Below are 25,834 nucleotides of genomic sequence, written 5' to 3'. Positions count from 1 at the left end.
AAAAATAAATCAAGGACTGGCAAAAAGAAGCTCTGCCTATTAATCTGCATCAGTTCTGATGAGCACATACAAAAGACACAAGAAAGTTGAAGATGATAATACTAGGCAATGAGAGTAAATCATAAAATGTGAGGATTTTTTTTTTCGAATCGGGGCTGGTAAGAGTTTAAAGGTCAGTTCTAGAATTGCAAGTGAGTTCACCAATCAAGAAAGGGATATAGAGAAGGTTGATAGTCTTTCAGATTAAATGTCAATAAGAGTTTCAAAAGAGAAGCTTGTGCGTGGTGGCAGGTTTGAGGGAGCCATATTCATACTGAGTGCTGACAGCAGAAGAATCAGCCTCAGCCATTGTAAAAGGAAAAGGACAAAGATGAGAAAAGGGAGAATCAAAGTGAAGTGCAGGAAGTCTGCAAAATTAGAGCACTTTCTCATACTTGCTTCAGCATCATGGGATGAGGAGCTGGAGGAGAATCAGACCTCAGGACATGATAGCACCGTGGTGTCAGTAACAGAAAGGACGGTTTGTCAGAGGCAATATGAGAAACTGTATTAAAAAGGTAGAGAGGACTGTGAGAGATGGATGTAAAAAGTGTCTGACAGGGTGAAAAGAGAAAGCCGGTGAAGCTGAATTAAAATAGGTGATGAGTAAATGGAAGTAATTCAAGCAGTGAAAGAGATTTTGAGGTTTCCATAGCAAGAGAGTAAGGACATGTTGAAATGATGGGAATTTCCAAGAAGTTTTAAAAAGTATTTGAAAATGAGGTCAGATTCACTGACTTTCCAGGGTCACTATAGAAACTGAAGGATAAGACTGGAAGCCTGGAGGTCTGCATAGGATGAGCAGTCAGAAGTTACCTAAAGTGGTAGGGGAAGGTGCTCTATGGGGGGAGGCCACCCAGCAGCAAGCTGCTCGAGTACAAGGACGTCCCAAGAGGTGGAGGGAGCCCACTTGATGACGTGGCAGGAGGGGAAGCATGCCCCTGAGTTTGGAAGCTGGCTTCTTGGACTCAGAATTAAACACTTGGAGCTTGGATAAGACTCTAGCTTACTTCTAATTATCACTAAGACAAGTCTTGGTCTCCTGGCCTACAGTATGCATATGTAGCATTGCTCAGAAATTTTCAAACAAAGCAGTTTTTCTTTAAAAGGAAAGCAAATGATGTGTCTGGAGAATTGTTCCTTAGGGTATATTTATAGAACAGAAATGGCTTACATTGATTGTTAATTAGAGCTGCACAAGACAGCAGTCTTCCTGTACATGTTTGCTAGGTATTTCCATAGGAGTTTCCTTTCTCCCTTCTGATATTGGTTTTGCATTGTATCTCTGACTCCTGACACACCCAATCATTACCCTGTATAGATAGAAATTAATTTAAAAATGTGAGTCACTTCATGCACAGAATATCCTCAGCTAATAAACAGTGCCTAAAATTTCCTCCATTTTGCTTCTTTTTTCAGTTCATTTTAAGTGTCACTTCTTTACTACATCTTGACATTTAATATGAAGCATTTCATCTACCAGAAATACATCTGAGTTTTCAGTTCAAGAGTCCAATTAAGAAAATGCTCCCAAGTGCATGCATTTTCCTTTATTGAACTTCAAGTTCTCTGCAATGTCATGTACAAAACAAGTTTAAAATCAAGGCTTTTGTGGAAGAAATAGTTCTAATCTGAAATATTACCATGTCTTCCTCATTATGCTTTCTTACTTCCAAAAACCTGGGATAAAACAGTTACTACATTGTCCAATTTTTGCTTATTGCCTTTTTTTATTTTTTGGACAGTTATTTACATAGGCATCAGAAATACCTGTGCATTGATAAAGTTGTTGGTATCCTCCTGCTTTAATATTTAAATGATTGAAGAGGTTAATGGCAATTTTAAAAGTAATATTGATTAATGTATTTCTAAACAAAAATCTTTACTGTTTTAATGAATTTCATACTCGTGTTAAATGACTGATAATGAGCAGTAATGAACAAAGATCAGGCTTTCTCCTGTGGGTGTTGGATACAAGTTAAAGATACACAGCAAAAAAGAGAATTTATATCACAGAAACACCCAAGTCACAAACCAATGGTATCTCTAAACCTGTTCAGGTCTTTTCTCTCGCTGTTGTGACTCTCTCTTCAAGAGCCAGTGAGTCCCTTTTGTAGGACTCTGCTTGTGATTACATTTTTGTGCTGCTGTGGCTTTTCAATGCAAAGCCATGAAGAATGGAAATGGAAATGCTCAGACCTTTTAATTTGGGAAGGTCTCATGGTGGAGGAATTGCTTATTGCACTTGAACAGTGGGTGCAGCAGCTGTATTCCTAAGAGGAGATGAGGTGGCTTCAGTTCCCTCAGCATTGTGGCAAGTCTGTGACAAGGGGCACATATCGCTTGTTGCACCATGGACATGACAATACTGCCTGTGACAGAAGACATATAATATTGATTTCTCCCATGGAACAATGCAGTATAAAACAAGAAGGATCTCCATCGTTTATAAAAGCTCTTTGTTGAAATGCTTTCAAACACAGCGAGCTTTTGCATAAGCTAGTATCCTAACAGCTACTCGCTGGTATTTGTACACTATTCTTTCGGGTTTAATTACTATGCTTTATATTGTTCAAATATAAGTATATGGCATTTTATAGAAGAATGTGGATGGAAGGACATTTTTTTCAGTAGAGGAATCTCTGTTTTCAGATGCATATGTCATAAAGCATGCTGCAGTCCTGTATATACTCCCTTGGCCCTTTGACCAGTGCAACCAGGAGACAGTTTATGGAAGAATTGCCTTACACTTAAGAAGGAAAGGAAGTGAAATACTGGTGAGTAAAGCTTATTTGTGGTGCAAAATTTTACCAAACACTGATTTTGAAAAACATTCTTTAAAGTTTTGTTTTTTCTGCTCCTAATGCCAAACATTTTTAGTACAGAAAGTCTCCAGCCTGTTTCAGTAGGTGACAGTTTTTTATAGAAACAGGCATGTCTAACGTACCCATAGGTGGAAACATCACATTCATGGCACATATGGTTTGGGAGTAGAAGTCTTCATCCTGAGCTAATTCAATCTTAATAGCAGGATTTGGGATATAGCAGTTAAAAAACAACTACAAATAAAAAAAAAATATAATAATAATAATAATAATAATAATAATAATAATAATAATAATAATAATAATAATAATAATAATAATAAAAGAAGACCAGTGATAGACCAGTTCTGATGCCCTTCTTTAGAATGAATGAGTACACTTAATGTAAACGTCTCAAGTATACTAAGCTAAATTCAAGCATCCATATTTAAATCCATATTGACTGTTGTTAATAAAGGCAGATAGTTTCAGGTCCACTTCTGGTTGAATTTCTGGGCGTGTATTAAGACCAGTGAATTATTGGAGCCTTTATCTGTCTCTTCATTTTGTTGAAGAACCATAGCTTCCTCATGTACATGGAATTCACTATACCTTATGGTCCCACCTGTTCATATTTGGAACACATATTGTATACTCACTAATTTACAGCTTGAAAAATAGACTATACAAAGTGATGCAAATCTCTGCTAGCATACTAAAAAAAAAATACAAAAAAAAAAACAATTTATAGGCAGTAAAACTTTCTGAATGTGTATTTCTTCAGAGTGCAGTTTTGTAACCAACAGTTTAGATCAGTATGTACTCGTTCTATTAATTAAAACGATAATCATTCCTCGTATTGCACGCAACATTGAGGTGCCTCATTTTTCACAGTATATAAAATTGAAACAGTAACAAACAAACCTTTCCAGAGAGACACTGTGGTAATTTTATAATATTATAGGCTTTCTAGAGCCTTTCTAGTGGTTGACAGTCATTTAGGGCTTTTAGCAATTTGGCTTAAGGTAAACAACTTCATAGCACCAAAAGTTCAAAGCTTGTTTGAACAGTCTGAAATTGCAGTGATGGAGATAACAGAACAATGTAGAAACCACTTAGGGTATTCAAAACCAGACAGAAACAGGTGCCAAATGAATTAGAAAGGAATTTGATTTTACTTATTACTCCTTGAGTGATAATTTAGCTGAATAAAAACCAGCTTGCTTTTCTGCAGGCCAACTCCAATTAGTATACTGTGTTGGCTACGTTTCTCACATACACAACCCAGTGGCCACTCTGCTCCATGCGTGTAATTGGAAGGATGCTCTTTGACTTTCCTTAGCTCTTTGCTGTGATCAGGGTGCATACTTTTGCTACCTGCCAGGCTACTTCATGTACAGCTTCTGTTAGGGCGTGCTGCTAACAGTTGTTCCAGTAGTAATGATTAATCGGGCTTGCGGGAAACCCGCTTACAGCACTCTCCCTGCCCTATTCTGCAGTGAGGAAAACACCTGATGTGGCATATTGGCTGCTTCATACAGTTGAGCTTAGTGGCTTTCCCACCAGCTCCTGCCGGTATTGGTGCACAGTGCAGCTTTTGGGAGATCTGGGGGCTTTTTCCTCCCCAGTGAGCTGGAAGATTTCCACCCCTGTTCTGTATCTCAAATTTTCATCGCTTTAATTTCTGAGTATCTGTTCAGTTACAAGTCTGCTCAGAAGACAGACTAAGGTGTCTTTTACTGTTATTTGTGGAAATCTGTGAAAACAGTGTATTTGAAGGAGAAAAAATGAAAACTGAAACCAGTCAAGCATATTGCCCATTCAGGAGCCAAAGCCGATGCCTGTGAAAACATACAGTAAGGAAGCAGTTGAACTTGTCTCCCTAGGACCAAGCCCTTTCCCCATCCCTCAGAAGGAATCAGAGACAGGAGGTAGGATTTCTCTGGGTAAGATATAGAGCAACCAGACACAGCTTGAATTTTCCAGTCAGCCTACAGGGATCATTGTCTCTTCAAGTGCTGTGAATAAAGTTGCAGAGTTGTTTTTGGGTCTTCAGTTTTTCCTTGCTTGTGCATATGGGAAACTATGTCAAACATACATTTTCCTCTGATTCCACACAGCCATGTTAGTTTTTATTTGCAATCACAGAATCGTCTGGGTTGGGAGAGAGGAGAGACCTCCAAGATCACCGAGTCCAACCTCTGACCTAACGCTAACCAGTCCTCCACTAAACCATATCCCTAAGCTCTACATCTAAATGTCTTTTAAAGACCTCCACGGATGGTGACTCCACCACTTCCCTGGGCAGCGCATTCCAATACCTAACAACCCTTTTGGTAAAGAAGTTTTTCCTAATATCCAACCTAAGCCTCCCCTGGGACAACTTTAGCTCATTCCTGTCCTGTCATGAGGCACATGGGAGAACAGACCAACCCCCACCTCTCTACAGCCTCCTTTAAGGTACCTGTAGAGAGCAATAAGGTCTCCCCTGAGCCTCCTCTTCTCCAGGCTGAATAAGCCCAGCTCCCTCAGCTGCTCCTCGTAAGACTTGTTCTCCAGACCCCTCACAAGCTTCATTGCCACAGCTGTACTAAATCATTCCTCTTAATAACATGAATGTAAGTTGGAAATACTGCAGTGATATGGTTAATTTGTACCCTTGAATTACCTATCTAGCTGGTGGTAGTGGTGTTGCCTAAGATGCAAGTCAAGCAGAATTTCTTAATGTTGGAAGTGTGACCACAGCATTTTTACTATTACCTACACAGTGTTCTCAGGTATGTACCCTGCCATATGTCTCAATTAAATGCTTACACGTTAAAAAATATGTATATATATAGGAACACTGAGACATGGTTTGTTTTTTTCTAGTGTGCAACACAAGACGGCTGATGGTAGTTAGCTGTTGTTAATGTACAAAGTAAAAAATATACTAAAATATGCTAAAATACCTAAATTGTATGTAAGAAGAGTGATTCAAGTATTCAGCAGCACTACTTAAATTACTTTTCCTGTGAATTCCGTAATGCCTACCCCTTTCATTTTTATTAATTATTCAGTGCATTGTCTAAACAGAAATCCTGGTTTGTTGAATCTCTTGGGAATTCTGCTGTTGGTTTCTGTGTCTCAGGACTTTGGTGCAGGATTTGTAACAATTAAAGATGGTTCAAAGATGGAACAATCACAGAAAACTCACTGTCTTCGTTTTTGTCTCCTTAAAGTTTTTTATTGGTTTTAATAGCCCCAATCTGTCTATAAGCTTATAAAAATTGTTTCTAAAGTAAACTTGTTTGCCTTGGAGCTTCTGTCAGTTCTTCCCTCTTTCATTTGAACAATTTATTTACCTTGACCTAGGGAACCTGTCATTTCTGCCAGATTCTTCTCCTATTACTTCAAAGACAGGTGTCTAGAGTAAATCTGTGAGAAAATTGTTTTATTTTCACTTTTTTTTTTCCTGCTAAGTACATAAAGTTGAAATATATTTCTGCCCCAGCATTCCCTTTTCACTAGCTCAGTGCAATACAGTAATTTCTGTCTTACTTGAGCATATTAGCTTCTGCATAAAGTTAATTCACATTGGGATGTTAAAGCCTCTAATATGAGAACTTTGCTTTTCTGTAGTTACAAACCTGTTGTATTAAGCAGAAAAGGCCACATTAGGTCCTGTTCACATCTGGGAGATCTGTCTATGTCAGATGGCTTGGGGTATAGTGCTTGTGAAAGAACTGGCTCACAGTGAAAGAAGAAATACACATGCAATATTGTTTTCGAGTTCTTAATGGAGCTACCAGGCATGGTAGAAATTGTGTTACGGTAAATGTACTGTGTGAGAGCAATCCTGTGATACCATTAATGTATCAGGATCCCTGTTCCCTCCCCACAAAGGCAGATTTAAAAAAGTAAAAGCCCTGTCTTTATTGGGTTGGCCTGCAAGCCTCACCTCTCCTGCAGAGCTTTCCCTGAGTAACTGGAGCAGAAGCAGCAGCCTGCAGGGCCCCCAAGGCTGCAGGCAGACAACCAAACCCTGGAGTAAGACAGAGATTTGATTGCCCCTTTTAGACAGATTTCACGATCCTGCATCGTGGGCTGTTAACAACTGCATTCACCAGCCATAGCAGATGAGAGGATTGATAATCAAATGGTTAAACTGTGCAAAAGGGTACGGATGTTTAATACTAGTGAGGAAAATATCAAGACCTACCTAAAGCACAGGTTTAACATGCAGGAGATTATTGCCACAACTCATTTAAACGGTAATTTAAGAGAGATTTTCCCCTCACGAGTAGCATGTCCTCCCATCTGCAAGGTCCAGATCTCCCAGTGTTTACAGAGTAAAATATCTGCTGTGGCACACTGTGGCATACCTGAGCAAATAACTCCTTTCATGTTATCTGCAATATTTGATAATTCTAGTGTACCGAGTTCAAAATCAGCTGTCCTTTTGATGTAAACAGAGTAATCCATATTTCTTATGTAGAATGCTCTGTGGATTTACTTTTCAGACTAAACTTTTCAAGCACTGGTACTCAGTACCAGATGCATGCCTTTGTATCATTTTGGAGCTGTTGTGTGTTGTATTGCTGGAAATCCACATGGTTATCCTGCAGTTCTTGGTTTGTTTTGTTGTTGTTTTCTAAGTGAAGTGGACAAGTAAGAGACCGGTATAGGATTTTAATACTCTTAAAGAAAATGGGCTGTTACTACAAAATACACAGCCGAGTTAGAAATTGCTAGAAAGTGCAAGTCTTCAGTTTACCTCCTTTTCTATTGCTGTTGTGAACTCACTTCAAAGAGTGACCTTTTTACTTTTATCTGGTGCACATTTGAAATAAAAAGCCCTGTCCCATGCTGCTGTAAAGCAGGGGAGCTCATAATGCTGTGGGAGATACACAGGGAAACGTGTGAGTACCCTCTTGAGCCCAATCCGTACCCCGTGGGTGTCTGCAAGGCAAAAAAAGTCACCTGGCTTGGAGGGAAAGCAGCAAGAAGGCAGCGGTGCCGGAGTGCAGCTTCTGATGCATTTGTTTTGGCTGAATTTTGCAGTCAATTGGCAGCCTCAATCGGGTGCCTGGTGGATCCCTGGCACAGCCCCAGTGCTCCAACTCCAAAGAACCTTCCCCCGTTCCCAAAATAGTGGTGAAAATAACGTTAGTAATACGCCTGCGGAGAACCGCCCAGTGGAAAATCACTTTAAAAAAGGGCAAGCTGGAGAGGGATGCCTGCACAGTTGGGGCAGGGGCGATTCCTGCCCCTTTGCTGTTTGCTGGCAGCGTTTTGAGGGGCTCTGCTAGAAAACTGCTTCTGCGCAGAAGTGAGGTGTGGTGCTCAGGGCCATCACAGGCAGCAGGTCCTGCACGGGCTGGCTTCACTCCTGCCAGACTGCACGAGGCCTACTCACTCGTTGCATCTCATATCTAGGATGTAGAGAGAGACCTTCTATTGGCCATCTGGCACAGATAATAATTTCCTTCCTTCGTGCCTGCATAAACTGTGGTCTATTTTAGTTTTGCCTCTAAAGTTCTCAGCACCATAATATCTTTCCTTTATTATTATATATATATACACACATATATATTAATTTGGAACAAAAGTTCATCTTCTCATCTTCAGAAATTTATTTTTATTTTAAAATTTCACCTTGGTTCCTGCTGTTCCTTCCTTTGAAGTCACTGTGCTCTTAAGTAACTCAGCCCTTTCTCATCTAGCCTTTTCCATCTGGTAGCTTTTTATAATTCACTGAAGATTTTTATAGCCGTTTGATGAATTTTGTGCATTCTTGGACTTAGGTGGCAGAACACATTCCTCACAGTGTACCTTCTGAAGTCTTCCATCTGATCCAGCTTAGCAGCAGCATCTTCCTGTACTTGTATCTTTTCCTTTAAGCTAGCTTTGGATTTTGTTACATGCTTTTATGAAGATATCTCATTCCAACACTGGCTTCTTTTTCCCTCTTAAAAGTCCTGACACAGGTTAAAATGAGAGCTCCATGCTGAATTAACAAGTTCATATCTATTTTAGCCAAAATAGCTGTCATGTCAGTTAAAAATTCATGCAGAAAATGCCTTTTTTTGAGTGAAACATAATCAAAAGGTGATACTGCAGGCAAGGAGCTGTTCCTGCAGTTCCTCCCCTGGATGTATTTGTGGATTTGAAGAAGATGAAAATGGCAACCATCTCACCGAGCAGCAGGCAGCTTCCTTTCTGTGTGGGCATGGTTGTGCTGAACAATGAGAAGCACCTTTGAAACATATGTAACGGGAGTTTCCTTCCGTCCTTGAAGCAATAAAGCTTCTAATAAAGTGAAACATGCATCCATGGACGGTAAATTTTTCTTCCCATTACAGTATTTAGGACCTTGTATTAATAACGCTATCCATTTCTCATGCTATTTCATGCACTGACACCCAGGTGCACTCTATTTCCTTCCCTGAAAGCTATCTCAAAGGTGTAGTCATAGCTGTCATTTCGGATATAAATTTGCCATGTAGAGAGACAGAACCTTTATGCCTAGCTTCCAAATTTCCCAGCAGGGAGGGGCTCTCTGGCGGTGCTGATGTGCTTCTGTTCTCCAGAAAGGGGAGTTTCCCAGCATGGCACATACTGAATCAAGGTGTTTCTGCACTCGGTTCACTTGTCATCAAGCACTTTCACAATCCACAGATTTATTTTTTGTCATCCCCTGGTAGTTTTCTGTTTGTTTGTTTGTTTGATTGATTGTTTTTTCTTGCTCGAGCAAAGCTAAGTACTTAGCAAAAATTAAAGGACAGGGTTCTGTTCTTTGTGCCTCGCCAGAAGCCAGTGTTACTGTACTTGGATTTGTAAGAAGAAAACCAATCAGAAGGTTGCAAAATCTGCCTGCTCAGTAAGGCTCAGAAATAATTTTCCCTGAAGGAGCCACACCTGAGGATATAAATGGCTTTTTTCTTCCTTTCCTAGGCATTTTTGAATAGTAATTTGACAGCTATATTCTCTGTTTAAACTAGAAGAGTTATTAAAATTATGGAATATATCATAGACTGTGAATTAAAGTGAAAAACATTGCTCAGAGGCACAGCAGCTCTAGAAAAAAAAAAAAAATGGAACCACATTCAGCTCTTTGTGTCAGAAGAATATTGACACAGAAATGGTGAATCTAAATCCCATAGAAGTGACACTGGGATTCACCCTGAAGTCTGGGACAGCTTCAGTTTCACTAGGTTCTTGCTATTTGTGATGCATTTAATTTCTGCATGCTTTTAATTGTCTCTTTTTGGTTTCTGTTAAACATATCAAACCTCACTCCACCCAAATCTGCTGCACTTTTCTTCCAAGGAATATCAGAACATATTTAGTTCCATTTGCATGAGTCCTTCCATTTAAATCTTAAAACTTATATTTATCTCCTATGGCCATCAATGGCATATTAACGGTTGATATCTGTCTTTTCTAGGTAGTTCTGTTGTATATAATGCCCCTAACATCCTACATTTGTTTGATGTTTTATTGACATGCTGTGTTAAATCAGCTACAGATCCTTACTTTGCTACTTCTAACTAAAAATAAATAAATAATAATAATAATATACATATACACACCTTTCATCATATATTATTCTTGTATGATTGCTCATTGCAGATAAACCACCCTATCAGGGTATTTTATTTCTTTTATTTGCTTTTATATGAGCCTTAAGAAAACATGAGATGTCTTCAGTATCAAAGAAGTGCTTCCTTCTAGAGTTCTTCCTTTGTTCACTCATGATGCTGTAGGACAAGCAGGTGCAGTCCAGAATTGTCATTTCTGTCAGGCTCCAGCCAGATGAGAAGCCACAGCAGCTCACAGGCTATCAGCCCCTGTGCTGCTTCCTACATCTGCCTTCCTCGTACAGTAATATATTTTTTTAATTTTTCATGTTATCTGCTTGTGATAACTTCAGAAACAACTCAGATCAAATCATGATTTTGTGTTAAATACATATTAATTGAAAATAGACCTGATTGACATGATGGTTTTTTGTTACATAGATCTTGTATGTTATATTATTAGTGACTTAATTACTGAAAGTAACTAATTAAATATTACTGCTCAGCTGCTCTACTGTCTGTTTATCCCTGTGCACTATCAATAGAACCACTGATTAACCTAAAGTTATTTGCAAACAGTTGGGCAGGAGACATTTATATAAAAATCATTTTCTTCATCATATGAAAAAAGGAAGTAGTGTAAAATATGAACAAATGGTATTTTCTACTAAGTATTTAGAAATCAAATTTATTTATCAGAATTTGCTTGCACAAAGACAGAAAGAGAACAATATAAAGATTTCAGAGGTTGTCCATAGTTGTGGCTGGTAGTGGCCTATACCTTAAAGAAACAGTAGATGATACAAGTCATCTACTTCTAGCATATTCATATCTAATATCTGTGTTTCTATATAATAATCATTCCTTAAAAAGGAAATAACTGTTGTTTTAATTGCAGAAATTATAAGCCTAATTAAAACCACAAATCCCAAGAGTATGTAGTTGTTCTAGTCTTTGACTTTCCCTTGGAAATGAATTTTAATGTGTTTCCTTTTATTACAAGCATATAAAAAGTACTATTCAAAAATTAAAAAGAATAAATAAATGCAAAGTTAGAATAAGAATTTCATAGTACTAGCAATTGTTTTTTTGACCTGACCAAAGAGTTTTTGTTTTCATTCAATTATTCTTGCCCCAACAAGTCTTATATATCTTAGCTGCGGGAGTTAAAATGAAACTTGTTTCATTCTTGCAGAGCATGTGTTTTGTTTTGTTATGTATATTTTCATGCACAGTATGTTCATATACAGTTTTAAGCCTCTCAAGGACCTAACTATGGAGGTGATCAAGATGTTAATACATGTAAGTCAGAATGAAGTCACCAGTGAAATTCCAGACTCACATCTGAAAGTAGTTGCTACAGCAGATATATGTGTATATGAGAAGGGACAGTCAAGGCAGTAACCCATGGATCTGGTCTGCTCTCCACTATTAAGGGCTCTGAAAAATGTAGCGACAATACTGGAAAGCTGCCAGCATGAAGATGTGGATGTGCATGTGGATGGCTGTTTTTGATAATCCTGGCTGACCAGAAAAGACATTCCACAGAAGGAGGCTGAGACACCAAATGCCTCTTTTTTTTCCCATATAGAAAGCAACCTGTCTTTACAGTTATGCTACTGTAAGAAGTCATTTTTTTTTTTTCAGAAAACTATACACAAGGAATAGGAATGTAGCAAAAAAAAACTTTCTTCTATTCCACAGAAGAATTGTTTTAGTTAGGAGTATTTTTACACTTCTGAAAAGAATTGGAACTCTGTTGTTTGTTTGGTTAGCCTCAAAACTCTTTCATGAGACTTCTTTCCTGCTACTTGAAAGGAGAAGGGTCATCGATCTTTCTTTCTCCTTCCCTTCTTAATAACCTCCTCAGTCAACTCATGCATCAGGCTTTGTAGTAGTTATGAAGTATGCCCTCTGTTTCTGTGGCTTACATAGCGGTAAGCACTTCCATTCACAAATGGTATCAGCAAAATGGTTTTAATATCTGGTTTGGGGTTTACAGTAACTGGCCGCTTCTGCTAATGATACCACCAGAGCAAACTAAAATTTGAAATGTTGAAGTAACATGTGAACTTACATGTTACTTCATTTTAAGATGAGAGAGAAAAAAAAATATAAAAAATAGAAGTATTGTTAGTACTTGGTCTATGTCAAGTTTCTCTGTTTGAAACTATCTGTGTATAAATAGAAACCTTTTGGCTGTCTTTCCACGAACAAGCTTTCTGTTGTTCAGTTAGGAGAAATCTAATGAAAAAGTAGTCCTGCTTAGAGAAGTCCTTGTGTTATGACAGCCAGGGAAAACCAACCACTGATGAAGAAAATGAATTTATTGATTATTCAATAGTGCAACAGGGAGAATATTTTTAAAATCAGATGACAACAAGTAGCACAGACTGCTAAACAAGACATATTTTTATATTGTTTGTTCAGAGGCCTAGAGAGATGTACACAATGTTTATTTTTCTGATTTTATTTCTCTTGATGTATTCTCCTAATCATTTATTGATGTTTTTTCTTTCCCTGTTTTCATATCTTCTCATAAGCTGCCAGTTGTATCTTAATTATAAACACCATGGTTTTAATACTCAATAAACAGAGGCATAAAGACATAATGGACACTTGAGTACTATTATCAGAAAGAGACGCAGGATCACTAGACTGGACCTTTTTGTACTCTTATTCTACAAAACCAGAAAAGAAAAAATATTCTTCTTGTTCAAGAAGTGCTTAAAGTCTAATGCTAATAACAATAAGATTGCCTTTCCATTCCACATATGCTGTATGTTTGTTGGTGTTTTGTTTGTTATTTTCATTATTATTATTTGCTTGTTTTTTGGTTTTGTTTGCCTTTTTTTTTTTTTTTTTTTTTCCCATAGAGAAGGGGCAGCTATTTTAAAGTCTGTAACTCCTTTGGAAATAGGTCAATGTAGATCTATTTGGAACATTTCCTCCGTATTGTGTTAATATTTGCTTGTATTGTAGCACTATAAGACAACTCAAAGCATCAGTTCCAGCTGAATATGTTGTAAAGTCCAACTACCTGTCATTTAAGGGGTTGGTATTTAGAAGTTGAGTAGTCTTGTTTTGAGACTAGAAAGTGCTATAGATAAATCATTTTTCAACCATTTATAACGAGGAAGTGTGCAAAGCAATGTTTTTGTGACAAAAGGCCAACATTCACCCTTATTTCCACCAACCAAGAATCTCACTCCTATTGCCTTGATAAACTGCAGGAAAATCTTTTTTTTTAAGAACTGGTGTTTAAAGTGCATTTAAGTATTTGCATAATCTGGAGAGATAATTTGATAGTACACTAAATGCAAAGCTGTGTAGCTTGTCCCACGAATCTAAACATATTTCAAAGGCAGCAAATATATTAATTGGTGCAATAAATGAATATGATTCCAGAGACATGGAGAGCACAGCATGTTGTTGAAGGATATTCATTCTGTTCTTCTGTCTGTGACAATTATTTTAGGAACTGACAGTTTCTTTAGTACCAGATGTAATATATTTGGACTCCGCGAGATGAAATATCTTACTGAAATTCTCACCACCAGGACTGCCCTCCATGAATCATTTGTCCTTTGTGTGTCTTTGAAGTAGTGTATTAATTATGGTAGCAAAAGAATATAGGGGCTTAAAAGCAGGGACTTATCAGGAGACGTAACATTCAGAAATTATATCTCTTCTTTAATAACTTACTTTTTAATAAAATTCATCATAAGGGGTGTTACAGGAAGCCTTCAAGTTTTGTGTTTGAGAAATTATAATTGCTTGTGGCACAGGTTAAAAAAAAAAAAAAAAAAGTGAAAGAAATCCTCTACCACAGCTAAATTAGTCGAGCTGGAAGCAGATCAGAAAAGAGGGAGAAAATAAAAGCACAAAGTTAATGAATGAGTACCTAAATTAAAAAAAAATAATAATAAAAAATGTATATCTAAGGCATGAAAAAAATCTCCGAAAGCAAAATACTTCCTTAGACCAGAGGAAAACCATGATGTATAAACAGACCAGAGAGATGACTATTTCAAACAGTTTCTTTCCAGAAAAAGGAGGGAGGGGAGGAGATTGTAATATTTCTAATCACTCTGTATGCTCAAAATGAGATTTAGCTTATGGAGCAGATGGAAGCTGTCTCTGCAAAAAAGGAGAAAGTATAGAAGGTCTGAGGCAGAAACAATTATCCCACTGGGAGAAAGATAAGTGTGCGTATAGCTGTTATATGTCACTTCCATAGAGATCTCTCATCCATTACCTCAGGGAGAATGAGCATCATTGTAAACAACTGATAATATTTATTTTGTTTTCCATTTAACCAAAGAGGGGAGAAAGTAACATTGTTTTTTTCTGCCCAGAGTCTATTGCACTGTTTTCTTGACATTTGTTTTCTTTGTTGATTTTGATGCATGTTTCAAATTGCAAGGGGCTGTAAATATTTCTGCTCAAGGCCCTGCTTATCAAAATGATCAGTCAGAGGAGTTGCTTCTTGAGGGAAAAGTAGTTAAATAGCCCTCTCTGATCCTACTTCTGAGAGCACACAGTAAAGCACAAAAAGTTTTCCTTTTGAGCTCCTCATTGCATTTCACCTTCATTGGCAGTAAGTGCCATGCTGTCTTTGTATAAGACTGGCAGGCAAGGGCTGTTTCATCCCAGATGCTTCCAAGGAACCATCATACTACAAGGGTGCCTTGTTCTATAGAAAATATACATATCTTTTTTGACAACTCAGATAATTGGCAGTAAGTACTTATCAATATTCATCTTATTAAACAATTGAGTTACATATACAAACTTGTCATGTTGAGAATTTAATATTGCTTTGGCACTTCCTGTAGATTATTCCCTTCTATACAAATACTAGCATACCCCTTGGATATATTCTGCTCCATCTGTTGTCATTAAAACTAAAATAACAAGCTCACCTTTCCAAGAGCCATGAGCACTTAACAGTGTGAAAAATAATGAGTTAAGAAATTTTCTTGGGCTGGGTGCAATATTCTGGTTGACAGGTGAGGTGAGCAACTTACCTCATATTAATATATACATATTAATATATATTAATATACTATATATTAATCCAAGTGAAACATGCTGCTTAGTTGAAACTAGTTTGGAATTCAAAACTTCAGAACAAAATACACTTTTCCTCTCAACAGTAATGAACCCTGAGCCTTGCAATGTCCCAGGGGTGTGATTATCTCAGAAAAACTGTTTCCCCAGTTACGTCTTGTTGCATAAATAATCATCTCTTTGATGCAAAGGATAACTGTGGGAATGATGTAAGTTAAATATGTTCTCCAGCAGTCTGACTTGCAAGGGAATAAACAATTTGTTGATACTTAGAGAGCTTAAACCACTTCCTTTGGTTTGCAGGAAGCTTTAAGCATTCTAGCCATACGAAAATAACGTAAATTTCATCAATAAGAAATAAGCTCTTTCTTCATGTTACTGTTTCTTACGTTGTTTGTTGTTGTTGGGTGTTTTTTGTTTGTTTGTTTGTTTTCTAGATGTATGCAACCAAAACTCTAGCTAATACTGTTGCTATATAGCTCTATAACTTTACTTCAACCATAGCAGTACTGGAGAAAAGTAATGTCCTGAGTATGGCCAAGCCAAACATGACAAACACATTAGTGCTATAACTATCGTTCTCAAATAAAGTACATTCCTTGGATGGAATTCATCTCAGTATGGAGAGAGCATAGAAGGCAAGTCTATCCATCAGAATAATGCTTCAAGGAACCATTACACAGCAGCCCATTTATGCGTGTCCGAGTTATATATAAACTAGCAGCCTTGGTTACTCATAATGCTGCTTCTGCTCTACTACAAGCTGCAAAATGTGGGGGTGGGGGTGTGGGGGGGACAGGAACGTACTCAGCCTGCTTGTTTCAAGCTCTTTTATAGCTGTGGCTGCACTTTGCTGTGTTTCCCAGCTAACTAGGTTAAGGACAGATTGAGTCCGCATCAATGGCACTACCCTCTTTACTGTGGTGGAGACATGCCCTCAGTGAAAATGAAAAGGTGCCCAGGCTTCTTGCTGCCCCACCTTACAGTGATAGATTTCAACTGTTAGGAACTTACAGAGAAGATCCAATAGATCAGTTACTGCTCCAGCAGATCAGTTTTAAGCCTACAGATCACAGGCTAGCAGTGGCAGGAAGAAATTTAGCAGTGAAAGGACTTGGTCTTTAATTTGTGTGCACTTTGTAGTTTTATAAATTAATGTTAATCCTCAAAATCAGTTATAAAAATGTTCATAATGAAACCATGTCCATTCTAGCAAGTCCCTCCTCATTTCTTTGACTCCTCTAGTTGCAGTTGTTGTTTAGAGTTTCAAATTTCTTCAGTCTGGGTTTCCAGGATAGTTTAAACACCAAATTAGAAGTTACAAGAAATATCACAATTTCTCATTATCGCTGAGCTGTAGAGATCTTGATTCTGTCATTAATGTAAAAGTGACATGTTCTGCCTTGCCCAACCATACTCACATCCAGGAGCTATTTCACAGGAGCTACCCTATTGTCTTCTGGCTAATCCTGTCCCTAAATACACACTGACCATCATGAATTATGCTAAGAGAAGCCAACCCTTGCTATTCCTCACCTGCTGTGTTCTGTAAGTGCCCTTTCTTATTACCATAAGCAATGGTATCATTGGATCACCATGGATCAGCATATGGATCACCATAACCAAGATACTCTATATATTTTTATTGTAAAATCAAAGCCAGTTACATCCCAGTAACACAAACTACTTTTTAAAGTGACTTTGCAATAAGCTATTCACAGAAATGTAAAGTAGCAGGTTATTCTTAGGAAAATAACGCATCTTTTGTGGAGAAGGTAAAAGGCTTAAAGATAAATGATTGGCAGAGACAGCTTTTTGTGTGTCTACTGGGTCCAACAAAAGCCTGAGAAAAATATATCGAGATCAGGAGAGTAAGGGTATTGTATAAATTGTAATTTAAAGTCCTTGTGATATTCTAGCACCCCATTCACATTTGTGATACTGTAACGTCTATGGTTGTGCCATTCACAGAAAATACTAGTAATATTAGTATTATCTAGTAATACCAGATAGCATTTTTATAATGCTATCCAGCATGTTTTCTGAGGGATAGCAGATGATATTTGTAGAATTCCTATTTGTTTAAAAAATATTATTCTAACTTGATTACAAAATGAAGAAATGTCTGTGGAAAGGTGTGGCTTCAGCAGAGTTGAAAAATTACAGCAAACCAAACCCTTTGTGTTTTCTTTCTCTCTGTGTAGGCATTCCCGTTCTAGCTAGCAGACAATAAGGGGCAGGGAGCTGTTCAAGAGAAATGAGAATCTCAGGGACAAAAATTAAAGGCAATGTTGGAAACAGACAGAAGGGACCAGGATGTCTTTAGATAAGAAATAGCACAAAAGGGGGCTAGAAAATTATCAAGTAAAAATAATTATGACAGATATCCAGAGCTAACAGAACATGGGAAGTTCTAGGTTAAGAAAGAGATGGAAGGTGGTGGTAGGACAACTGGAGCAGGATGTTCCCAGGGCCTGTATGGATGGTGGAAGGAGTTCGGAGGGACGGTGGTGCTTGGGAGAAGTCATGTTCAGCAACTGCAAGAGACAAGATCTGTTGGAAGAAGCCTTGGCAAATTGTACACAGTGGAGAGGTGGCAGGAGTATACAGGAGGGACACTAGGTGTATGCCAAAAGTCAAGAGTATTTAGCAGTGGCTGGAGGAGCACAGGGTAGCAACCAGGGAGGGCAGAGTGAGTTCCAGATCTGGAACTGCAGCCTTGCACAAACCATTATCGCACCTGACTTCTTCTCTTTTTAGTTCATAGTCAGAGCAAACAAACAATAACATCTGACTCCTCAGCTTCCTTCCCTGCCCCACAAAAGGAAAGTATCACCCTACACCATGATGAAGAGTGCAAAGAGCAGGTTGAGAATCATGTATACCATCATTAGTGAGCTGGGAGAGAGAGGTAGAGTCATGATAGCTGTTCTCATGTACCCCAAACAGAAAACACATTTCCAGTGGTCTCTCCCAAATGTCCAAGTGACCAAATCCAGGCCTGGAAGTTGAAAGGGGGAATGAAGCTGGCCATGCTTTTCTCCATACCAGCTCATATATTTTCAGTCCCAGTGTTTGGTTCTTCATACCTTCCAGATCTGTTTTTGATTCAACTGTATAAATCAGCAGTGGTACTTCAAAGCGGTTCTTTCACTATGAAGCAATGGTTCTTCATTGTGAAAGATCTTAGATTAATGGTATTCCTTACCCAAGTTAAGTTTTCTCATAAATAAAGGTAACTGTGATGTATTTGGGGGAAGTATTTGGATGGTCATATCAAGCCAGAACAGAAGCCACTGTGTTCTCCATTTCTTCTGATGCTGACAAAACTCATTGTTTCTGTCACTTTTTCCCTCCCCAAAACTCCCTGATTCCCATATGCCTCATTCTAATGAGTGGAGGGAGAAAAAAGAAAAAAAAAGAAAAAAAAAAAGTACAGTACGTGCATAATTCCTTCATTATTTTGGAATAATTCAAAAGTATGTTTACAGGATCATCAATCATACTATTAAATAACAATAGGCTTATAACATTTCTTGGAGGAGTTACTTTTTCCAGCATAAATTCACTGAAAAATCTAGCATCCCTTTCCGCTTTACAGAATAGATGCTAAACTCTTCCATAATTAAAGGCTACTTGGGCAGCCAGTGACTGCTAATGGTACATAAATATGATCCAGTTCAGGTATAGAAGTTAAAAGCGTTTACACACACAGTATTGTCAAACAATTTGGTGAATGTGTGCTTTCTGAATTATGTTTATAACTTATAGTTTATAATTATAGTTTATATAGTTTATAAAAACTCTGTATTCTTGGAGCTTCTTCCAGTATAAATTTGATCCAGATTAGGTATATGAAACAATATGCTTTTCCATGCCAGCTGCATTCTTCATATTCACATTTTGTACGCTTAGAGTTATGTGATCCGTGTTAAGCTTGCAGAAACCTTCCAGAATAAATGTGTTGGAACATATTTGGACTCTCATAGTTGATTTGCACATTTTCGAATTTTATTGCAATGTGTCCAGGCATTTTTGATCCATCATGAAGCATCTTCACTAATTTACTCTTTCATGGAGCCACAACTATAGTGCATCAGAAGAGCTTCAGAAATTCTCTGTTGATAGGTCTTGGAAAGAATTCCCAGGCAGGATCATGGTTTCTTACAGCATGCGTTTTCTTACATCCGGCATTAAAAGTACAGGGCCTCTTTATGTCTGCAGCTAGTAAACTCCTGTTCTTAATGCTTCTGCTCAGTGAATTTCATTGTAGTTTCAGATCAATCCACCTTTTAGCCTTTGGAAAATAGGATTTAAGCTACTATGTCGTCTTTTACCAATATGCCACCAATATTTGCCAAAGGATGTAGGACATCTATTACAGAAGATGAAAGATACTGTCATGTATTTGAAGTGGTTAATTTTATCTTTGTCAAATAAAAATATACATGTTTCTAAGCAAGCTGAATTTGTACAAGTGAGCCAGTATCTATTGTGCTCTCCATAATTCTATTGTGACCAAGCACAATCTGCTGTGAAAGAAAACATTTCTTCTCTTCCTCACAAATAGAAACATTTGATTTCAAGCTATCTGTCTTTAAATAACTTTAAATGTCATGGTGCCTCCTTTCAAATCTCTGTTCTGCAGCCTGTGTTCCTGCCTCACCAGTACATGATAAATCTTGTTTATCACAAGTAGCTGCTACTGGTATTTACAATGCAGTGTTTTTTAAGTGTTAATGACAGTTACTATTTCAGATCTACATATTCAGTATTCCGTGTAATATACTATTCTGTGTAATAATATAATTGCTAAAATTAAAACATTTTATATGGAAGGCGCTTGGGTATGAAGCGAAAGGGTTTGTAAAAGGGAGTAAAATCAACAACAAGTGAGGAAAGTTATTCTGACAGCGAGACATTTCATATGTCAGCAAACCAGAAGGAGAGGAAGGTGTAACTATGAGAAGCCAAGGGACCAGCAGGGTACCACATTTGGTGTGTGAGATGACAGGGTTTAGCAGTAGGGGTGGTGAGGAAGACGGTTGGACCTGGAGATGCTGTATAGGAAGAATTGTCTGAATTTGCTAACAGCTTGTATGTTATGACAGAAATAAACTGTTGTAATTTTTGTTGTTTTTTAATTTATTTTATTTTTTTTACTATTGGAGTGGGCACATGTAAATTTCATATGGTGTTTGCTGTCAGTTTCAGCTTCTCAGCTAGCACCTTAGGATGTAAGCAATGACTTCTTCACCATATAAAATACTCTTATCTTAAATATCCTGCTTTTATTCTTGCCTTAGAGAGAAAGGTAAAAGAGAGCAAAACTAAACCTTGCTTCTTTGTTTCAAATTCTGCATGCAAGTATGCAGAAAGCTATAGAAAGTGGGAGGCAAGGGAAGATAATAATCTACAGAGAAGAAATGAGATAATGTCAGCAAACCTTGATATCTTTCAGGCAAGTAGGCAATGTCACAAACAGATACATCACAGAAATTGTGCAAACATTCAAAATGCAGCTCTTTCTTCTAATAAACAGGTCTGAACTAGTTTTGTTTTTGTTTTTTTTGTTGTTGTTGTTTTGTTTTTCTTTTTAGATTAGCTGTCCTTCTAGAAAGAATAAACAAAAAATCACACATTCTATATTGATTTATTTTTTTAGTTTGCATTTCTTTGCTAGAAATCCATTTGACTGAATTGTTTAGGAAACAGTAAAAAATAAATAACTCTTCCAAAAAAGCTCCTTATCTGATGCTTGTGATTAGCATTGCTCAAGTATATGATAGAGGTTTCTATCAGAAGATGCCCAACAACCAAATGTTGTTGTACCAAAGAAAGGTTTATAAGTATCAATTATGTTTGAGAAATATTTCCCATTTCTCATTCCTTGAAAAGCTAATAAACCAATTATTGATTTCTTAAAAATAGAACATACAAAAAAACCCACACCAGTGCTCCCTTGTATGGAATGCAGAATGATGAGCTAATTTGTAGGTGGCCAGTGATAACCAGTGAGCTGTAAAGCAATTGCTAAATATTATGGCACACTTCTCTGGCTATTTTGAAAACCTGGCTTTTGCAGTTTCCTCAAGTAACTTTTTCCTGAACTCCTCCTGTTTGGCATGATATTTAGAAGCATAGTCACAAGAATTTAAATCGTCCTGTTAATTTTTTTTATAGTGATACTCATGGCAGAGAAATAATATATTTCTCCTTGTACATTAAATAATCCCTTGATTATCTGCTATAGGATCATAGTGCTTTTCTTTGTGAGGAGTTGATATTAGTTAAACTGATAACAGACAGGCTGTCATAGTTGAAAACTGGCATCTATACACCAGCAGTTCCTAAGCAAGTCTTCAGTGGTGCTGATCTGTGGTAGTGGTGAATTAGGATAAGATGACATGCTTGCAAAATAATTAGCTGCTCTAGCTGAGACAATGACATAAAAATAAAAATAATAATAATGATAATAAATCTATTTCAATTTCTGCCATTAAAGGTTCATATTGTTATATTTACCCAATCTTTTATTAACACCTACCATTTGAATTTGACCTTGCACAATATTGCAACGATTAAAATTTTCCATGCAAGAAAAATTTGAATCTGCATTTATATTAAGTGCATTTAATAGTGAGGAAAATTAGGCTTAATTTGCTGTTTACCAGTGAAACAACTATCAGAGCCAAAAAAAAAAAAAAAAAAAAATAACTTCAAACTTTTACATAAATCAACCTTCACCAGAAGGTTTTATCAAAGAAAGAAATTTTAAGAAAAGGTAAAAGGTGTTTCACATGTAAGAATAACTTCTGGAGAACTTGGCTTCATTACTGCAGAAAATTAGAAAAATGCTAGTCATCCCCTGAAGCAGTATTAACTTTAACAAGCCCTCTTCTGTAGCACCAACGTGACATGGTACATGTGTGACCTACGCATGACTTATGGCAGTGATGATGATGATTAAGACAACCTATGGAGGAAAAATTCGGGAAATAACTTATTTTCCAGCCTTGTTCAGTCAAAAGGTGAGCAGCGTTCCCTGCTGCTTGGAAAGCTTGGGCTTTGCTACAGCACTGAGATCACCGAGCACAGGCTTCTCTGAAGATCTGTTCCCTTCCTGCTGTGACCTGGTTGCTGTCTGGCGCAACATGGCAGAGTGTCAAAATAGTAGCATATGCTAGAAAATATCCATAATTCATCCCATGCCTCCACTGTCAGGCATTTTGTGCATGTTCATTTGGTTTTTCTTTTAACAGCATATGTCATGTAGAAACATCATGGGCTGTGAAATTCAGGTTCCCTTTTTGGACAAGTTTAATTCACTGTTTCCAAGATTTGTGATCTTGTAGAAGTTGGCATTTTCCTCCATTTCTTAAGCTTATCTTTTGGGACACAGATCAGAGAAATTAAATTCTCAACTGCTGTCTCAAGGGCACAGACTTAGGACTTGCTTCATCTCTGTTCCTGAATTCACTGTTGCACCACACCAGGAGCACCGTCACCTCTGTAAAGACGACTGACCTTCCCTTTGCATTGGTGCAGCCTCTTGTGCACCTGCTGCCATGTCACGTGTCTCCTTCTCTGAGTCCCTCTTGTCCCCATGCCACTGGCAGTCCATGTCACTCTCGTGGCAGTGCACCCACAAGTTTTGAGGTTTTTCGAATGAGCATCAGGAAGTATTGAAAATGAAGTATTCACTCCCTTAGGCCAGGTGGTAACATATACTGTGGTCAGCTGAGACAAGCTGCCTTGGCCCTCACAAGGAAGGTAGGCTGGTCCTGGTCCTGTTTTCTGGGGGGCACTGAGCTCGTGAGGCAGCAAACTCTGTGGCACACAACACTCGCAATTCAATGTACCTGAAAGGTTACATGATTTTTTATCACTGGACCTATTCCTGTTCTCATTTATTTTGTGGCCCCAGATGTAACGGAAAGGAAGGAGATAGGCAGAGGGTTATGTGCTTGGAGACCTTGGTCATGTCACCTGGGAGAAGGCACTGAACTGCAACTCTGAAAATTCCCACTCAGCTGCTGCCTTACAAGGGAAGTGTCAGGGCTTTATAGGTACTGGATATTGATACAAATTCTCAGCTTAGGGAATTTAATATATTTTGTACTGTATATACCTGCTTGTGCTCAGGTCTTCCTCTGCCTGAATACCTCAGCAAATATTTCATGTATAAAGTCAGTCAGGTCCTGAGGGGTTTCATCTGATGACTTTCAAAGCAGTGTTTTAGGGACCTGGTTTGAGCTCTGTGTTGAACAGCAGGGACAAAGCTGAAAGCACAGACTCCCAGCTTCAGCCTTTGCTTTTCACATGAAACAGGCACCGAATGACATTGAATGAAAAACAAGATCCTCCCAGACATAAGACTAAACCTTGGATTACAGATTTATACTCGCCCTCATGCTCTCTTTCACTGGTGAAAAAATTTTGCATTAATGTTTCTGCACAATCAAGCCACTTCAGCAGCTCAATGGAAGTCAGTCCCCTCCTCATCCCAGCTGTAGTCCAGCATTTGAGTTGGATTAGTTAGTGCAGAAAACCTGTGCTCAAAGGGGAGGGCTTGACTCCCAGGCCCCATACGCTGAAAGGGGACCATAAGCAGCTGGGAGTGGGGCAGCAGCTGTGAGTAACAGCTTCCTCCAGGTATTTGCAAATTTTGGGTACTGCCAAGAAAATCCATGGGTCTTCCAGGAGCAGCCTTGCATGCCAAGGTATCATCCAGTGACCGTCCACAGTAAGTGCTTTTCTTTGGGAGGATCTCCCTGCCAGTAATGCCGTGCTGAAACACCTGAAGTCCCAGACTCTGGTGTACCCAGAAGTGCCTTGGCGTGCTCTTCTGAGGAGACGACTCAACCATACCTGGCATGATAAAGGAGGGTGAAAAAAAAGATTACTTGATCATTGGGCAATGCTTCTCTGGGCTCCAGCCCTCTCAACTGCAATGTGATATTATCTGTCCTGTTACGGTGTTTATTTAGACAGTGTGTTTTGGGGGATCAGGGTTTTGTTACGTAGATATACGGTTTCTGTGTTCTGCTGTGAACTTCTGGGTGTTTCTGTGTTACATGTGAGAATAAATATAAGAAACCTTAAAGTTCAGTCTTCTCAGCCTCCTGAATATCTGTATGTGGTAACTTTGCCATTTCTTTGTAGAGTTATTCACTTATTGTGCATTCAACAAGGTTGCAAATAATCTGCAGCCTTGTGCCTCTCCACACCAAGCAGATTACACAAAAATATTGTGTAAAAAGGGATGTTCAGAATAATTCCCCTCTGAGAGAGCTCTGTAGAGGGGAAAAAAGAACTTTCCAGTATGGTTTCCAGTTTGAGAGGTCCCTTTGTGATCCTTGATTTTGCAGTAATAAAACCTGAGAGCTGTTTTCCATCCTTTCATTTACACATTTTTATCATGCACAGCGTGATGCTTATAAACTGGACCATAGCCACAGTGAGAACTCCTGAGGGGAGGATAAGTGCCCATTTTCCTAATAATAATAATGCCTTTTCTGGCTTCCAGAAAATTCATCTCCCAGCAACTACACCATTTCCTATTAGCTGTGTAACAGTTTATGGTGTTTCAGCTAAATACGTAGTGTTTTTGGAGAAACTGGAAGATTTACACTAATTCAGTAGTGTTCATACATTAATGTTCTCTGCGCCTTTTTAGGTGAAATCTTCCTTGTAAATAGCCCCATTAATAGCTAGCAAATTATGAGTTATCAGTATTTGGTTTCTTTTACCAGTGAGCTGGGTTTTGAGATGTGTGACTTCGGAAGTATGTGGCTCTCGAGAGCAGCGTGAAGATGTGTTACGTGTGGTGACTGAATAGAGCAGAATGCAGCCTCCTGGCACAGCATCAGCAGTAGGAGAATGCCTATCTCCAAGATCTGGAAAGCACCCAAACAGATCTCAAGTTCCTCTCTTTTCCTGGAGGCAGTAACATCTCCTGGTTGAAGAGGCTACAAAACAGCAAACTGAAAGTAATGTAAAGTGACTAGCCTGGTAAAAGGTGGAATAAGATCAGTCCTAGCCCAGGAAGAGGTGTGAGATTATGATAGGAGGATATTGCGCAGAACTAATATGTGACTTTGTTTATAACTGCTGGGATCCCATCAGGTGCACAGTTACTGATTTAAAATCTAATGCTTTTAAACTAAAACAAGTGACACTATATTTTGGGAAGGCCAGAATCCTTTGGTAACAATAATTCAAATGCTATCTCCAAAAGAGCAGAGTCTCAGGTATCAAATAAAGACGTCCTAAGACATCCCAGTATTCAGCAACTGAGAACTGCCCAGTAAATCCCAACTGAACTACAACTAAGGATCGCTGTTGCCCGACTGT

The 25,834-nt window shown here is 38.2% G+C and overlaps 1 long non-coding RNA gene across 1 annotated transcript in view; it reads left to right on the top strand.

The window, feature by feature from the left end:
* LOC137858587 (uncharacterized) overlaps positions 1-25,834 on the top strand; it is a 431,320-nt gene that overhangs the window by 151,705 nt on the left and 253,781 nt on the right. The window contains exon 3 of the long non-coding RNA XR_011097864.1: positions 2,692-2,816. This is a non-coding gene — a long non-coding RNA (uncharacterized lncRNA). The remainder of the gene's footprint in view (positions 1-2,691; positions 2,817-25,834) is intronic.

The sequence above is a fragment of the Anas acuta genome, chromosome 6 (genome assembly GCF_963932015.1).
Source record: "Anas acuta chromosome 6, bAnaAcu1.1, whole genome shotgun sequence".
Lineage (NCBI taxonomy): Eukaryota > Metazoa > Chordata > Aves > Anseriformes > Anatidae > Anas > Anas acuta.
The sequence above is the reverse complement of the archived record's forward strand: the minus strand, read 5'-3'. Positions and strand labels throughout refer to the sequence as shown.